At 38.9% G+C, this 13,053-nt stretch overlaps 1 protein-coding gene across 7 annotated transcripts in view; it reads left to right on the forward strand.

The window, feature by feature from the left end:
• Positions 1-13,053, forward strand: part of DICER1 (dicer 1, ribonuclease III) — a 74,510-nt gene that overhangs the window by 5,948 nt on the left and 55,509 nt on the right. For 3 of the 7 annotated variants that reach the window (XM_033107360.1, XM_033107364.1, XM_033107367.1), the window contains exon 2: positions 5,258-5,362. The exons of the other annotated variants lie outside the window; for them this stretch is intronic. The gene's annotated coding sequence lies outside the window, so the exon portion shown is untranslated. The remainder of the gene's footprint in view (positions 1-5,257; positions 5,363-13,053) is intronic. 7 annotated transcript variants of the gene reach the window in all.

A 13,053-nucleotide genomic window follows, 5' to 3' on the forward strand; every position in this document is an offset into this window, starting at 1 on the left:
GATTATATCACAATTATTTCCCCATGAATTCTTACTGAGATGTATGTCGAATATATCTATAGTGGGAGATGAAAAAGAAAAGAGGGCCTTGAGAGCAATAGTCCACACACTAGTTTTCTATATCAGGGATTCTCTCTCTATACTGGATCCACTGGTCCAACTATTTTAGTGATACCAAGTGTAATGGTGCCTTAGATATTGCTAACTCCCCCAGATACCATTAGGTTATTCTTCTATTATGTGTGAATAAAGGCATCATCCTCGAGTCTCTATTTTGAACCAGTCTGAACTTTTTATCTGTGTCAGATGCACTTGCTGTGGGCCAGTGGTTTTTACTCTGGAGACTACTGATTTGATGAAAGATATGAATCTTATCCCCCCAAATGTACATATTCATAATCCTGTATAAAATTACAGGAGGTACAGGGACTCCCCCTAACGCTATCCATAGATACTTGACTTTTAGGCTATATCTACACCGATAAAGACAAGTAATAGGTTAACTAAGGAACAGCAGCAAAATGCCGGATAATTGAGGCATGAGTTCCGTATGATTGGTGGAACCGAATGAACAGTGTAAAATAATGAGTGGTTAAGAAACCTGTGTTCTGGTTTAGTTTTACTTCTGAATAACTAGCCAGGTGTTAAGGGAAGGTCACCTTGGCCTTTCTAGACTTAGCTTTAATTTTCTCACTAGTAAAATGAGAATATTTACGAGCCTTCAGGCTGTCTTATAATGTGTAGTCTTTGAAGCACCCATATCAGTCAGGGACCTCTCCGTTTCAAGCTGAGGATCTAAACTAAACACGAGACATGGAAAAGAGAGACTGCCATTTGCTGTGCATTCAAGTTTGTATGTATAGTGACCAAAAGACAGTACATGATGAATTGTGAGATGTTCTGAGCAGGAAAAGTAAGGTGAAAACTCTGGGAAATAGTCTTAAAAAGTAGATGAAGGCAGATTTTTCCTTGAATGGATGGCAGAATCTTTCAGACAATTGAGTCTTTCATCCTCTATCTCTGCATCTGGTACAGCTTGGTAAATGTTTGTTAATGAATTGAGAATCTGACAAACTGTCCAAAGTCAAAATGATGAAGCTCAAATAACCCATTGAGAGGCCTCTGGTACTATTAATGAGAAGGAAGGTGCCCAGTAGGCACCCCGGATTTTAATTTTGAAAGCTTTTATTTCACGTATAACACTGTACTGAGATTACCTAGCCCTTTTCAGTCTTGTATAGCTAAACACTGAACAGACGAAAAAATACCCAATTTCTAAATCTTCATTCTGTATAATTAAGTGGTTTGTTAATCTTTGACCAAATACAATTTTGGGTGTTTTAAGGAAAATACAGGATTTTATTGATAAAAAATATATGAACTAGTAATAGAACAACCTAAATTAGGTGTTTCAATGCTGCAGTTTGTAAATTGAACTGGAGTTAAGGCAAGCTGTGATTTCTACATACTACTGTATTAGTATCTTAAAAGGAGTAATTCTTTATTGCTTATGTAATATATAGATTTTAGTTTGCAACCCTTCTTCAATAGAATATGTGAAGTAAGCCATTGCCAAATGGTGCTTTCCTTTTTGGATACTTTTGTAAAACGTTTCCATTGACATAAGAGAATTCTGAAGGAGAATATTGTTTTTACACTGAATCTTTATAAACCTCTAGCTTTTCCCATTTCTGAACATTAGAGGAATTCTGGAAGTTGTTTTACATATATAAGTTGGGTCCATTCTTTGGCCAACAATAGGAAAATAATTTTCTTAAAGCTTCTTTAGCATGCACACAAACGTATACTCACACAACACACACACATACATACATGTTAACATGTATGAAATCTGTGTCTTGCCTCAGCAGCAAATGCTCTGGCGGCAGGCTTACTGTGTTGTCTGTATTGAGTGAAGACAAAGTTATACAGGACATTGTAGTTTCCATTGTTAATTTATCTAGTTTGTTTCACTGTGTCTGAACCCCCTTTATGCTAATCTCTCTTAAAGTAGTGCTTTTCACTAGAGAAAGAAGTCATTATGCAGTGTTTGTATCAAGCGGTAAGTCTTTGCTGAGTGGAATAAAAATCCTGGAAAAAATGGTGAGACATTAGGCAGTTACTGTGTGTTTATTCAGCACCTATGTCCCTAGACTAGAAAGCCCGAGAGAAAGGTCAGTGGACAGAGCTCACGTCAGTTGCTAAGGCTTTACAGTGAAAGCAGTATTTACTTAGATGGAGATTCAGTTGAAAATAAAATACTCAGCTGTTTTGCTGCTGTTAATCTGAATTGGGTCCACTCTTTTTCAACCCCTTGGTGACATCAAAAGGAACATATCCAGATGTGCAGCTTATTTTGACTGGCAGATCAGTGTAAATAGATACCTCCTTTGAGACCAGAGTGTATTTATTACATGTTGTGGAAATAAAAGTTTGAAGTCAGACAAAATTTTAAGTAGAATTCCACCTCTTCCATTTATTAGTCAAATGGCTTTGGATAAGTTATTTTAAATTTCTGTAAAATGGAATTGATACTTAGAGTTGTTGTGAGAAAAATATTAAACCGGATAATGGAATTTTTTTAAGTAGGGCGCAGCTCACAGTGGCCCGTGTGGGGATTGAACCGGCAACCTTGGTGTTAAGAGTACCACGCTCTAACCAACTGAGCTGACCGGCCACCCTGTGAATTCTGTTTTTTTCTTTTTTTTTTTCTTTTTGAGTGTGTTTTTCCAGGACCCATCAGCTCCAAGTCAAGTAGTTGTTTCAGTCTAGTTGTGGAGGGTGCAGCTCACAGTGGCCCATGCAGGGATCGAACCGGCAACCTTGTTGTTAAGAGCACCACGCTCTAACCAACTGAGCTAACTGGCTGCCCCCAGATAATGGGGGCTCAAAAAAGGTAAAATTTCTCCCTTCCCCTCTTGAGACTCTGGGAGTAAATGGTAAATGAAGAATTTTTATACGTTGTGCTAAGGATTGTTTTCTTCTCTTTTAAAATAATCTTTAAATGAAATCAGATTCACATCATGTACAGCATAGCGCATAAATCTTGAGACACAAAGTGCGCACACCTGTAACCAGTGCCCAGCTCAAGGAGCAAATATACCCCGTATTTTATTTTATTTTTTCAATTGACATTCAGTATTATATTCTCCTCTGCCACCTAGACCCTGCCCAGCATTTTATAAGCTCCTCTCAATGCTTCCTCCCAGCCACCCCGAAAAGAGTAATCACCATATCACTTAAGTAGGTTTTCTTATTTTTAACTTTATAGAATGGAAATCATACAGTGTGATTTTGTGTTGGGCTTTTGTGTTGGTTTTCTTTCACTTAACATTTTGTTACATCATCTAGCTCTCTATTATATGGACGTGTCAGCATTGGTATTACATTGTTGGTGGACATTGGGCTTTTAGGAATATATGGTTGTGAACATTCTGGTGCATATTTTTGGGAGTATGTGTACATATTTCAGTTGGGTATACACTTAGGTATGGAAGTACTTGGGATACAGGTTATGTATGCATTCAGCTGCAGCAGATACTTCCATTTACGATTCTCCCCGCAGTATAGGAACGTTCTCCAAGCTCCACATTCTCTCCCACACTTGATATTATTTGTTGTCTTCATTTTAGCTATTCTGGTGGGCATGTGGTAATAGCTCGTTGTGGTTTAGTTTGCATTACTCTAATTGTTTATGAAGTTTATTGAACATTGTAATATCCTGTGTTGTGAAGGCCTTTTTGCCCATTCTCTATTTGCTTGTTTTTCTTACTGATTTGTAGGAGTTAATATGTCTCCTACTCTGGCTTGCCTTTTCACTCTCTTAATCAGATCATTTAATGAACAGAAGTTCTAATTTTGATGAAGTCCAGTTTGTCAGTTTTTTTCTCTTTCTGATTAGTGTTTTTTACGTTTTTTTCTAAAAAATTGCTGCTCACACCAAGGACATGGAAGTATTTGCCTATGTTTTTGTTCTAATAACTTTATTGTTTGACTTTGTACGTTTAGGTCTATAATCTAACTGGCATTGATTTTTGTGTGTGATGTGAGGCGGGAATCAAGATTTACTTTTTCCATCTGGATACTCAAACCTAGCTTTTATTTGGAAGACCATTCTTTTCCCTCCTGTACTATACAGTATTGTTTTTTGCCATTAGTTAACCTGATATATGCGCCTCCATATTTTATTGTGTTTCATTGTCTATTCTTGTGCCAGCACCCACACTGTCTTAATTATCGTAGCTTTATACTAAGTCGTAATAAATTTATTGATTTTTTTAAAAAAAAAATGTTAAGCCATCTTTGCATTCCTTTGACAACCCACAGCTGGTCATGATGCATTTTCCTTTTTATGTATTTCTGGATTTAGTTTGCTAATGTTTTGTTCAGGATTTTTACATTTTTTGTTTGAGAGATAGGTCTGTAACTTTACTTTCCTGTAATGTCCTTTTCAGGTTTTGGTGTCAAGTTTATGCTGATCTCATGGAAAGAGCTGAGCAGTATTCTCTCATTTCTGTCCTTTTGAAGAGTTTGTTTTTCAGATTGGAGCTATCCTTTCAATAGTTACAAGAACTCACTAGTGAAGTTGCCTGGGCTTGGAGTGTTTAATAGTCAATTCTTAAAAATCCATTTTCTTTAAAAGCTATAGGCCTCTTCAGATTTTCTCTTTCTTTAGATGTTAACTTTGGTAAATTGTGTTTTTTTCCCCAAGGAATTTGTCCACTTCATCTAAAGTATTTCCTTGAATGGCCACTAAGAAGTAATTGATACTAAAACCAATCACATAAAACTTTATTCCATTTGGAAAAATTAAACTATTTAAGCGATCATTAAGTAATATAAAGAATACTCTTTGTTGTGGTGTATGGAAGAATAAACAGTGGTTAATTGCCACCTAAATTAGGTTTTTTATGCTCTTAGAAGTTAAGCAGAAGTATGAGTTACGTGGACAAAGTTCCCTGAAAACTAATTATATTCAAAAGTATTTAAAATCTGTAATTAGATTGGAAGCTAAATTTTTTATCTTTGACCAAAATTCACTTTGGATTAATCCAACTAGTGAATTATAATTTAACATATTCTTTGTTAGTCTTTGAAGGATTGTTTCTGAGTAATAGTAAAAATAAAAATAAGGGAAGTATAATATAGGAGTATCTTAACATTTTGTGGGGGGGGGGGACGATCAGTGTTCATATGGCCTCCACCTAAAGGTCAGCTATTAGTGGTGAGAATTGTCAGTATTTGTTTATTTATGCAGAGTTCCTGCTGCTTCCTGGCACCCCCGTTGGTTCCGGATATGCGGATTTACTGTCATTTGCTGAAACTATTTCTGAAAAAGTGACACTGGAGCTGAGACCTGCAGGTGAGGAGCAGTCAGCCAGGGGATGGTATGGGCAGAGGCTGTGGCGTAGGAAAGAGCTTGGTGGAGGTTCTGAGAGAGCCTGTGCCTGCGGGGAGGTGGCGGAGTCGCACAAGCCCAGTCAGAGAGAGAGAGATGCAGGGACATACGCAGGAAAGATTTGGGATTTTGTCCTAAGTGCTAAGGCAATCCATTGATGGTTTTGAGCCGTCTGGCAGTGCTGGTGTAATTCATTATCCTTCTCATATCTAGAGCTGCACGATGCTTTGAGCCCACGAGTGCTCCTTTGTTTTTAATCACTTTGTTTTTTTTCTCACATTGATGCTTGTTGTTAGTCCTTGGCAAGAGGTTGAGTCTGGCAAATAGCAAATATATACAAGGTGTGATCAAACTATACAATGAATGTTTAAATTAAAAAAAATTATTACAGTAAAAGACACATTGCCATTAATCCCCCTCAAAATACTTCTTGCTTTGAACACACTTTGCCATCATTCTTGCCACTTTCTGAAGCAGTTCTGGAAGTCCTCTTTTGTGAGTGTCTTTAGTTGCGCTGTCGTGGCTGCCTCGATGTCCTGAATCATTTTGACTTTGGAGAAGAGCCAGAAGTCCCACAGTGTCAGATCTGGTGAATAAGGTGAATGAGGACACACTGTAATGTTTTTATTTGACAGAAATTGCCGTACCAGAAGTGATGTGTGACACGAAGCACTCTTCATGATGGGGCATGATTTACGGCACACTTTAAAACACCTTCTCTCAACCGTAGCTCACACCCGACTGACTGCACTGAACAAGTTGAAACTTGTCACACACTTACTAAGGTTTGAGGCACTGCTTCCCATATTGAAGATCCCTGCCTTTCCGTTGGATGGCACTTGGCAGCAGCATTCACTGTATGTTTCGATCACAATAGGAAAGGCTCTGTGTCACATATCACTTCTGGTATGGCAATTTTTGTTAAACAAAAAACATTGTTCACCGGATCTGGCACTGTGTGACTTCTGGCTCTTCTCCCAAGTCAAAATGACCATGAAAGGTAGACGTTTTGAATCAATTCAGGACATGGAGGCAGCCACGACAGCACAACGAAAGACACTCACGAAAGAGGACTTCCAGTACTGCTTCAGAAAGTGGCAAGAATGATGGGATAAGTGTGTTTAAAGTGAGATGGAGTATTTTGAGGGGGATTAATGGCAATGTGTCTTCTCTGTAATAAATTGTTTTTTATTTAAACATTCAGTATAGTTTTTTATCACACCTCATACTTATACTTTTAGTGTTGGATCCTGTGTGTGTCACAGTGTCCGTTTGCCATTCAGACAGTTCACTTACTGAGTAGATCCCGTAGAGATAACAGACTTTAATCTCTGCAATAAGGTGTAAGCAGATGTGGAAAATTCTGAAGTACACATTGGGCGTCCTGGTGGCTTTGCTCACGTTCAGGCAGTATAGGATGTTAAAAACATACTAGCTTGCAGGATACGTAGCTGCCAGTTTTGTCCTTTTGTCCTATGGGTTTTTTCCTATTTTTTTTTTTTTAGAAGGTTATAAATATTCTGAAAGATGAGAGTCTGCAGTTGTAGTTTTGGTTCTCTTCCCATTCTTTGTAGTCCAAAAATTTGGTAAGAAAGTAACATACTCTTCCTTGACCTTCAAGCTGAGGCCTCAGAGTGTAGTTTTGCAAAGCTCTTGCAGTGTCTGAGCTCCTCCCTCCAATACCTGCAGTTGTTTTTGCACACCAACATCCTGTCTATTTTTTCAGTGATTTGCATATTTGACTTGCTAATTAAATGAATGTGTTGTGGATTATGTAAGGGGGGAGCAAGAGGAGCCTGGGGCCCACAGCTTTGTAGGTCCCGTTATAGAAGTGAGGCTGAGACTCAGAAGGCAAGGCCATTAGTCCAAGGTCTTGCAGGTAACAAATGTTCCTCTTTCCTGTAGAGAAGTCATTCCTTTCCTTGGTTACAAACACTGCCTCTACTCACACGGGTTTGCCTGAAACGTCCCCGTTTGCTCACCGGAAGTCCCTGGCAGCGAAGTGTGGCTCTCTCAAGTGGAAATGTGTAGTAGGCAGGCAAGGATAGCACCTCGGCGTTGAGATGGCGTCACTGACCATACTGGTTGGTTCTTCCGGGGCTGGGGACTGTGTGGGGGTGGTTCCTGGGGCAAGGGACTGCCGGTGCGCAAACAGGGGCAGTCTCTTCTTTGTTGTGTTTAGAGGTTCCTATCTGTGGGCCTTGGATATGGAGTTAGCGGTTCTTGCACTGAGGATAATTAGTTGCGAACCCTTGGTATATGTACTGAGAATAAACAAGCAGAGGCCCAAATGTGGCTTGAAGCCGACAGGATTGGGTTCAAACTGCTGTGGAGCTGTACACAAGGCCCTGTACGATCTAGCTCCTGCTTGTCTGCGTTTCACTGTTTCACCCTTCTGGAGACAAGTGCTCCAGCACGCTGCTGGAAGTTTCCTCAACTTGACCTGCCTCTGTCTGTTAGTGCTTTTCCACGTGCTGCCCCACCGCGCTCTGTGCCTTCCCCTCCCTGACTCGTGCTGTTGGTACTCGGGTCCAGTTCTCGCTTCTCCATAGCACACATTTGCGTTACGGATATCTTCTCAGTAAACAGTTGTTGAACGAACGAATGAATAATTTAAGGAGTAGGAGGTAAAACAAACGTTTTTAAGTGGGGAAAACCATCTTAAATATTACTTTTTATACTATTCTGAAATAAAATTACAGATATCTTCTCAGTAAACAGTTGTTGAACGAACGAATGAATAATTTAAGGAGTAGGAGGTAAAACAAACGTTTTTAAGTGGGGAAAACCATCTTAAATATTACTTTTTATACTATTCTGAAATAAAATTGGGTAAGTTCTGTTTTTCTGTATTCTACTGATAGCCAAATATTATTTATCAGTATTTAATAGAGTTTTGTTTTTAACTTGATGTTTTAAAATACTTCAAACTTACAAGTTGAGGAATAGAATTCCCTACATTTACCAGTAGTTAACATTTTGGCACATTTGTCTTCTCTCTCTGCATATCATCGTTATTTTCCTGAACATTTTGAGAATTAGTTGCAGGCATTATACTCTTCACTACTAAATATTCGAGGTATATTTTCCAAGAACAAGAACATTCTTGTACACAACCACAATACACTTAATAAATTCAGGGAATTTAACATTGATAATGATATTTAAATTTCACCAGTGTTCCTGTGGGGAGGGAAGAGAAACTTTTCCTCTGTGCTCTAGGTCAGTGGATGAGGACTGTGAATGAGGCTTACAAAAGACAGATCACTGCGAGAAAAGGTTATTGTGCCTGTGCGAAGGTCAGTTACAAGAAGAAGGGAAAACCCAAAGAAGTAGTTAAGCGTGAGAGCTCAAATCCCATTTTAACACAGGGTGATAAATTGTGGAAAAGTGACCAGACAAAGGAAAAGCACTTTCGGCTTGTAGGGGTGGCCAGTTGTGGCAGGTAAATCTTTGAGGGAAACTAATGGAAGGTAGGGGTTGTTTCAGTTAGGTTTGTTTGGATAAGTTCTGCTTTTCTGTGTTCTACTGATAGTCAAATATTATATATCAGCATTTAATAGAGTTTTGGCCATGGGGTGTCCAGTGATGGGAGTCGTCTCCTCTTCCTGGTACTGGGGTGTGGGAGGGGAGCACCTGTGCAAAGGGAAATTCATGGCCTGCTTTTAGGCAGAAAGGGAGAGGGCGGAGAATTCCTCCTGTGTCCCCTGTTTCTGTATTGCCTTCTGCTCAAAATAATCCTTATGCCAAAGTGACATAGTGTGAGGTGGTGTATCCTGATCCCTCTTCATGCCAGTGTCTTGCCATTTTCCTTCCCTAATACAAGAGTCAGTCCAGGAATGTGCACTGCATTTAGTTGTCGCTTTGCTCTTTTAATCTGATAGTGTTGTGGGAAAATAGGTTCTTGGTGTCCCTGCAGGAAAGAATTCAAGGATGCACCAAATAAGGCAAGCTGGCCTTGAAGTCACTGAAAGAAAGAGGACAGTACACTCCCAAGGTGGTGGGAGCGGCCAGGCCAGGAGAAGAGCAGCTGCCCTGGAGAACAAAGAAGCCTAGGAATTTATTATTTCCAAGATGAGGGCAGGAAATAGTCAAGATTTAGGGGTGGCGTTACAGGCGTTCCCGGCTGCGTCTTTGTTGACCATTCCTTCTTGTCGGGAGGTAGGATTCTCTTGTTCTTTATTTGGCTTTGGTGGGAACCGTCATGGTGGTACAGGGGTTGGAGATTTTGCTAAACCACAATGCTAATAATACCGTGTTTCCCCGAAAATAAGACCTAGCCGGACAGTCAGCTCTCATGCGTCTTGTGGAGCAAAAATTAATATGAGACCCAGTATAGTATAATATAGTATAATATAATACTGGTCTTATATTAATTTTTGCTCCCCAAGACGCATGAGAGCTGACTGTCCGGCTAGGTCTTATTTTCGGGGAAACACGGTATTGTAATCCGTTATAATTAGCTAAAGGCCACCTTGAGGGGCAAGATGGCGTCCTGGACCTGCTCTCGGCCACCGAAATCTGGTTCTGGCCATTCTGGTCACTGAACTTTTCTTAAGCTTGATCTCATTTTCTCCCTCCTTTGTCTCCCCTCACCTCCCCCTTCCCTTCCTCCTCCCACTGTCCCCACGGCCCTATTCTTTCTGCCTATAGTTTACAATAGTTTCTCAGTTTTTACCTTTTGTGATGCTGACCTTTTTGAAGAGCACAAGCTAGTTGTTTTGTAAAGTGAATCTCAGATTTGGGTTTCATGTTTTCCGATGATTAGATTCAGGTTTTGCACTTTTGTCGGGAAAACTGCGTAAGTGATATTTCTCAGTTCACGTTAGGAGATACATGTCAGTTTGTCTCTATTGGTGATGTTAACTTTGTCACTTGGGTTAAGGTAAAGTGGTATCTCTCATGTTTTTCCAGTGAAAAATTGTAATTTTCACTTGAAACAGTAGGTAATCTTTGCAGCGATACTTTGAGACGATGTAAATATTCTTTTGTAACCTTCACCCAATAGTTTTAGCATCCATTTAATGCCTCAGTTTTACTAATGTGATGGTTAAAAATAGTGATTTTCTTTCTGTCATTCCTTCTACATTTATTAGTTGTCATTGGATAGACTTTTATCTGGATTTTAAACTAAGAAAATAGTTTCTAAAATGAAAAAATAATGAGAAGTATTACTTGAGCCTTTGGATTTTCCCAGTTGTTCTTGAAACATTAGAGCTTTAAATTGTTGTTGAAATGTTTTCAAGGTTAGTGTTTTCGACTAGGTGTTTCCTCACCAAGAAGGATTTATTCAGGAAAATGAAAGGGTTGCAACCCAGTTGATGCAGACACGGCAAGCCATGTGCACACTCTGGCCTGCGCACCAAGATGGAGGGGTGTTTATAGAAGGAAGAGGAAGAAAAAGGAAGGGGAAGTTAGAACCACAGAGCTCTATCATATACATAGAGTTTTTCCATAGGGTTCTCACGTGTGGGATTCTCGTGATCACATAGAGTGCGAGAACTTGCATAAGCCCTGGCTTCTCCCAGGGACCCTTCTGTTTGCTTCAAGTCCCAGTTAGTCTGTATCAGTGTCAGAACAGACTGCATAACATGGAAGACAATGTTGTAGTGGTTGGGAGTTGACCAAGAAGGACCGGGATGGGAGGAAGAATATAGTTGGCTGATCTCAAAATGATAATTGTACAAATCGATGCCTCTTTAGCTTCGGTAATTTCAGGTCAGCCCTGAACTTTTCTTTGTAGGGGGAGGGGACCAGGATGGAGGCATTAAACTTAACAAAATAATTTGCATTGTTTAAAGTCTTTAAAAAGTAGGAAGTATTTAAATTGAATTTTTTTCTTTGACCTACAGAAAGATACATGTTAATTTAAGGGGAGATAAATTAGGTTTATTCTCAACGTAGAATAATTAATGAAAATATAATTATGGATATTTCCAGTTTTCCTTGAATTTAGTGTAAGTCAAGTCTGAGATTATTTTTCATTTCAAAGATCTTAGAATTTTGGGGTTGGGGGAACAGTAATAGCAAGAACATCTAATAAGGGACGGAAGATATAATTAAGCCCTGATTTGGATGGTAAAGATAGCCCATGTGTAAGGATCAGAGTGGAGTCAAATGATGGAGGTTTTTAGGGAAAACTTGGGGATGGGGCCCCAGAAGGAGAAGCTTCTCTGTGAAGACTGGGATACACCTGTCATGGTATTCTAGGAAAAGCAGATAACATGAGTGCTTACTCAGATTGCACACAGCCTGGAACTTTTAATGTTTGCTTTCCTGGCTCAACATTGATTAAACATCCATCATACTCAGCAGTCTCTTAGGCTCATTTTGTCGGGACTGACCTCTCTTTGGTATTAAAATGTCCATGTTATATTGTATTAAAATCGCTTGACATAGAAAATTGTGGCCCCTTTTTCCTCATGGATGGTCTTACTTGATGTAAAATATAGGCAGAGACAGCCGTGAGTTGAGTAAAATTCTAGCACTTGTTGAACAATGTTTTTATTGAGTCAAGTACAGAAAGTTGGAATCAAACATTAACTTTAAAATTCACCTTGCAAGCTAGTGGTGTGTTAAGTATTTACCTCTCTTGAAACAAAACAGCAGGGTAGATGTCATCATACCGTGTTTCCCCGAAAATAAGACCTAGCCGGACCATCAGCTCTAATGCATCTTTTGGAGCAAAAATTAATATAAGACCCGGTATTATATTATATCTGTTCTTATGTTAAAATAAGACTGGGTCTTATATTAAAATAACATTGGGTCTTAGATTTTTGCTCCAAAAGATGCATTAGAGCTGACACATTAAGTCTGGCTAGGTCTTATTTTTGGGGAAACACGGTAGGTAACTGAAGAGGAGGGGCTGGTTTCTATGCCATTTTGATGAGTGGGAATGTTGTCTTTTTAAGAAGTATTCCAAGTAAGTGGGCCATTGGCTGGCAGCCTAGATACTTTTTATATGGAGATTTTGATTCGTGAGATTTGTTAAAATGGTATTTGACCTGCATTCAACTTCAATTTTGGACAAATCTAATTTTAGGCATAATTACATTGAAATGTAAACATAATATGTTTATGTTACAGATTTAGAGAAACCCAGAAATTTGTTTGGTTCCTAGAGTAGTGCAAGAAAAGAAGGCTAGTGAATTTGTGGTTTAAGTTACAGAAATTGGGGTAAAATTTACTACATTTAATGGCTTAAGAAGGGAGAAGTTTGTTTTTTTCCCAATACCTAAAACAGAATCGTATCTCTAAAACTATTGTCTTTATACAAATGACTCTTAGTTTTAAAGTTTCTTTTCCAATTCTAAGAGTAGTAAAGTGTTCAAATTGTAGGGAATTTTAAAATGCAGAAAAGTTTTAAGGGAAAAGAAATTATTCCTGGTAGTAATCACATCTTTAATTTTTGAGTGTATTTTCTCTCTCCCTCCCTCATTTACTTTTTAACTTGAAGACATAATCATGATCTTACTGTAAATAAAAATGTTCTGCTTTTTTTCATTGAATGCCGTAACATAAGCGTTTTGTTCATCGTAAACTGTTATCATTTTTCATGGCTCAGTTGTATTGCATCATGTAAAATGAACCCTGGTTTACCAAACCTTTCCCTCATTCATTGTCAGACATTTAGATTTTGCGGTGGTGGGTGA

This window comes from Rhinolophus ferrumequinum, chromosome 6, assembly GCF_004115265.2.
Source record: "Rhinolophus ferrumequinum isolate MPI-CBG mRhiFer1 chromosome 6, mRhiFer1_v1.p, whole genome shotgun sequence".
Taxonomy (NCBI): domain Eukaryota; kingdom Metazoa; phylum Chordata; class Mammalia; order Chiroptera; family Rhinolophidae; genus Rhinolophus; species Rhinolophus ferrumequinum.